The sequence below is a fragment of the Procambarus clarkii genome, chromosome 35, assembly GCF_040958095.1.
Source record: "Procambarus clarkii isolate CNS0578487 chromosome 35, FALCON_Pclarkii_2.0, whole genome shotgun sequence".
In the NCBI taxonomy this organism is placed as follows: domain Eukaryota; kingdom Metazoa; phylum Arthropoda; class Malacostraca; order Decapoda; family Cambaridae; genus Procambarus; species Procambarus clarkii.
In genome coordinates this window covers 44,097,791-44,103,613 of record NC_091184.1, presented here as the reverse complement: position 1 = coordinate 44,103,613, position 5,823 = coordinate 44,097,791, and the positions used below count along the sequence as shown (strand labels likewise).

At 40.0% G+C, this 5,823-nt stretch overlaps 1 non-coding gene across 1 annotated transcript; it reads left to right on the top strand.

The window, feature by feature from the left end:
• Positions 1-5,084: 5,084 nt before the first annotated feature.
• LOC138371472 (5S ribosomal RNA) lies at positions 5,085-5,203 on the top strand. Its single transcript, XR_011230508.1, has one exon. It is a non-coding gene; the product is annotated as a 5S ribosomal RNA (ribosomal RNA).
• The last annotated feature ends 620 nt before the right edge of the window (positions 5,204-5,823 follow it).

Below are 5,823 nucleotides of genomic sequence, written 5' to 3'. Positions count from 1 at the left end.
ATTCGCTCCAAACGCCTCTTAGCTTGCTATCACACTAGATTCTTACAAAACATACATCGTCATGGACAAATACTATGGGACCTAACAGCATTAAAAAACCATATCCTTAACAGCCTAGATGAAGATCACACAAAACATTGGAAACACCTTATAGAACAAGCAGAACAATACAGAAAACTGACACCTCAAGAATTCTGGAAACGAATCAAACGATTACAAGGATCAACTCACACACCGTTTAAATACCTTCTACATAATAACAACAAAATCACTGATCCTGAAGCAGTTCTCAACATTTTTAAACACCACTGGGAACAAATCTTTCACCCTCATCCTCCTGAACCATTTGCACGCCCCAACATTGAAATAGTCGAAGACTGGATACACCAAAATAGACAAGCAACTACACCAGACGACCTCATTCACCTTGAAAATCTCAATTCAAACACTGAACTACAGACTCCCCTAACTCTAGCTGATGTCAAGACAGCTCTCATGGGCACTCGTCGTAGAGCCCCTGGTGCGTCTGGCATTGGACATATCCTTCTTAGACAACTCCCTGCTTCTATCATTACTGCTATCACTAACCTATTCAACGCCTCCCTTGCCTCTGGATACTTTCCACTCAACTTTAAGTCTGCCACAGCCGTTCTTATTCCAAAACCTGGGAAACCCCACACTGACCCAAAGAACTATAGACCCATCAGCCTTCTAGAGACACTTGGCAAAGTCTTTGAAAGGCTGATCAACCAGAGACTTAGAACCCACCTTGAACACAATGACTTACTCACTAACAAACAGTTTGGATTTCGGCCTCACCGGTCCACTCACGACGCCTTAAACATCATGACTAACTACCTCAGTATCAATCAGCACCAAAGACTTAAGACTGCACTCATCACTAAGGACGTTGAGAAGGCCTTTGACACTGTTTGGCATGACGGCTTAAAATTCAAACTATGCAACAACTTTAATCTTCCTCTTATCACCACCAAACTTCTTTCGAACTACTTAGACGATAGGACAATGAGAATTAAGTTCCTCCAACAACACTCTGACTACTTCAACTTACACGCCGGTGTTCCCCAAGGCTCTGTTCTTGCCCCAACACTCTACATCCTATACATAAACGACATTCCTGACCCTGTTCATCACACTTCATTAACCATATGTTATGCTGATGATGTCTCTCACCTTGTCACCAGCAACACCATTGATACACTAACAAACAGAGCACAAACAGAACTTGATGTTGTCACTGAGTGGGAGTACAAATGGCGTATAAAAACCAACTCCAGCAAATCTAAAATCACCTACTTTTTCTGTAAAAGAACTATTCGCCCAATTCCTCTCAAACTCTATTCATACACTCAAAATCCTACTTATATCTCTGTATCTCCCTCCTCCACAGTCCTGGGACTCACATTTGATCGACAACTACTCTTTCACACACACATAACACAGAAACATGCAATAGCTCTTCAAGCCATGAAGAAACTATACAGACTTAGATTTGCAAAACCTGACACAAAAATGCACCTTTACAAAGCACTTATTAGACCTCTCCTAACATACGCTCCACTAGCTCTTTCTCTATCTGCACGCACTAACAAAATAAAACTTCAAAGAATACAGAACAGAGCACTAAGATGGGTACTCAACACCCGATGGCAAGAGTTAAATACCAGTCAAAGTCTCCATGAAAGTACTAACATTCCTGCCCTAAATACCTACTGGAAAACTCTATCAGACAAACAAATCGATAGACTACTCACTCATCATGAACAACACATTGATTTTCTCCTACACACTCTCAGACTACCACGAAACAATCATGACCTCTTCTCTACCATCCATGATCCTCTTCCTAACTCTGTATTTCGTTAAACTTTAGCTCTCAACACCCAGCATCCGCTATCATTACATATTCAGCTCTCAACAACCAGCACAAACAATCCGTAAAAAAGTTCAGCCCTGACGCTCTTGAGCCAATCACTGTGATGTTGTGAGTTTGTGATGTCCCGATGTTGTCACTGAAAACACCCGACTGAGTCCCTGCCTCGAAAGCCGCAACCTAACGACACGCAGCTGGGTTTAGCCCTGGCACTTTTTCTCTTACAAATCTTCTTCCTCTCACCCCCCCTTATCTTCTTCTGTCCCCACTTCCAAGCTCGCCCCTATGGGCATCTTCTCCTGTATTATTCTGATTCTATTCCGAAATTTTATTATTCACACAACTTCAACACCATGACTGGACGCGGCAAGGGAGGCAAGGGACTCGGAAAGGGTGGCGCCAAGCGTCATCGTAAGGTGCTACGTGACAACATCCAGGGCATCACCAAGCCCGCTATTCGTCGCTTAGCTCGTCGTGGCGGCGTGAAGCGTATTTCGGGTCTCATCTACGAAGAGACCCGTGGCGTCCTGAAGGTGTTCCTCGAGAACGTCATCCGTGATGCTGTAACCTACACGGAACACGCCAAGAGGAAGACCGTCACTGCCATGGACGTGGTGTACGCTCTGAAGCGCCAGGGTCGTACCCTCTACGGATTCGGCGGATAAGAGCTTGGCTAATCCATCGATTCCACCCACCACCACCTCAAAACGGGACCTAATTAGGTCCCTATACTTTTTTACTGAAGGGCTTAATAGACGATAACATAAATTGTTTTGATATCAGCTAGCACATTGGGTCTTATGAAATCTATTTTTTATCCTCGCATGCTTAAAGGGACTCTGATTGGGGAGGGAGGGGTGGGGGGGGGGAAGGTTTGTTCCATTATATACTAGCAGAGCAGGATCATTGGTGGTGGGGGGGGGGGTGAGGGAGAGAGAGATCTTTCCCAACTCTTCCTTTTTACATGAGTGAGCTACCCGTTTTATTCATTTTATCCTTCTCAGAGCTGTTTTGATAGTATCCAAATGATGGTAAATGAAAAGGGAGGACACGAATATCTACCCAGAATTCAGGACTGGCAATCGATATGCATGTTTGAGTGCGAATCTTTTTCTCTCTCAACTTAGGTATACGTTTATGTCGTACCTAAAAGCGAGAACCACACTATTGGGACAAGTATGCAAGGCCCAATTTTCCTAACAAGCACAGTTAATTTTGTTATTTTCGAACATTTCTTTCCAAATTGGTTTATCCAATTAACAGTATTATATTAAGATCATGAATTGCTGGGTTAGGTTAGGTTAGGTTAGCTTAGCTTAGGTTAGGTTAGCTTAGCTTGGGTTAGCATAGGTTAGGTTAGGTTTGATTACATTTCTATGTTAGATTTAACTCAAATTCAAAACAATTGCAGTCATTCGGCTTGTTAGTCAACTTGCCTCTAATAGGGGCAATTTGTCTAACAAGACTATTTAGTTTTGTGTGCATATATATATATATATATATATATATATATATATATATATATATATATATATATATATATATATATATATATATATATATATATATATATATATATATATATATATATATATATATATATTATAGCTTCAAGACTCCGAACCAATATAGAAGCATCAAGAGGAAGTGCTTGTGTTATGGGCCAATAGGCCTTCTGCAATTACTTCCATTCTTATGTTTTTATTCCCATTGGTTCGTGTTTTATCTTGTGTAAATGTCAATCACCTCACCCAAAACTTTGGTACCATATCACCTCACCCATGTATGTGTGTATATATATATATATATATATATATATATATATATATATATATATATATATATATATATATATATATATATATATATATATATATATATATATATATATATATATATATATATATATATATATATATATATATATATATATATATATATATATATATAATATACAGAGTAAATCTACCCCAAAAGTAATGATTTATTTGTCTACAAAACTAAACTCTTTTTGGAATCATATGAGGCCCCTCCACTGAGGGGGGAGGCCTGGATGTTTATTGTCATGTGTATTCATGCTGCTTGCATGTCGTCGTTTATTTTGCCTTTGTTGTTTTCTTGACAGCTTTCTTTGCCTTGGGTGGTTTGGGAGATTTTGAAGCTCTCTTTATTTTGGGCTTTTTGTTCCCAACAACAAGCTGCTGCTGCTGCTTCTTTTTCAAGGCTGTAGGTGGTTTGTTGCTTGTGGCGGCTTTCTTGGGAGTTACCACGGCCTTCTTTGCTGCTGTAGATGGTTTCTTGGTTGTGGTGGCTTTCTTGGGAGTTAGAACTGCCCTCTTCTCTGCTACGGCCAGCTTGAATGATCCACTAGCTCCACTTCCCTTGGTCTGAACAAGAATGCCGTCAGCCACTGCTTTCTTGAGAAATCTTCGGATGTAAATGGCGATCTTGGCAGCCTCGACTTTGTTGTTGGCAACAACGTACTTCTTGATTGCTTGTAGAGACGAGCCCTTACGGTCTTTGAGTGCTGCGACCGCAGCTAGAACCATTTGACTAGTTTTCGGGTGAGCAACCTGGACGCGAGGTTTCCTGGTGGTGGCCACCACAGCAGCAGCAGCCGCAGCCTTCTTGGTAGGCTTTGCTTCTACCATGATGATGATGAGATAACCAAGGTGATGAGAGACGCTCAGACAGTCACGGGGGAATGATGCTGCCGCCGCTTGAGCCGAACCTATTTATGTGCCGGCACGGTACAGAAGCTGCAACCTGGCAACTCGTCCACCAATCACGACGGTTGGTTTTACGGCTCCGAAACCTGGATCCCATATCTTCTCTAAAATAGAAGCATTTGTTCATGTTCTTTGTAAAAGTATCATAAAGCAGGACAGATGAGACAAATATCATAAAAACTGAAGAGCAGATGAGCACACACATGTATGTATTACAAAAGAAAATCCACAAATTCATTAGAAATTGGCAGGGTAGGCTGAGGAAGTAGGTAGATGTAAAATGTCTGTAAATGGCGAAAGAACATAAACCCAAGACTGAATAAACGATGTTAAATATCCATGCCAAGGAGACAAAAATATGTTAGGATACAATTACCATTAAGACACCACAAGAAGGTCCGTATCCTGCCGTGATGACTAAAAAGAGTTGGTTATTAGCCACAATGTGTAGGCAGTCTCATGCCAACGGCCATACCACGTTGAGAACACCGCTTCTCGTCCGATCAGCGAAGTTAAGCAACGTTGGGTTTGGTTAGTACTTGGATGGGTGACCGCCTGGGAACACCAAATGCTGTTGGCAATAATGTTTTTTGTTTTGTTTTGTTTTGTTTCGTTTGTTTTTGTTTGAATGGCTGGCTGGCTGGCTCCACGGGAAATTCACGGAGTTGTGTGGAATAAGGCCTGGTAAAATGAATTAATATGTATGTCATGTTTAAAACAAACTCGCTTAATATAGTGTGTGAGGCTTTATACAAAAACAAACAACCAAAACAAAACATGTTGTATATATATATATATATATATATATATATATATATATATATATATATATATATATATATATATATATATATATATATATATATATATATATATATATATATTGGTGTATACTGGCAGCAGGTTTTCTTTCAAACATGTTTCATTGAATATGACCGCATATTCTGTATTTATTATTTTCTGGTTTAGGGCTTCTATCCCTCTAACTATTTTCTTAGCATCAGGGCTTAATTGAAATAGGAGTTCTCCAAAACTCATTTTCGTACTTTTAAGGTGAAGAAAAGAAGTGATTTACTATAGAGTGTATTACACTTATTTGTATAATTTGCACGACGTTTCGAACCTCCATGGTTCATTCTCAAGTGAACAGATCTTACAATACTAGTTGATTTTATACCCGCATTAGGTCAGGTGATAATA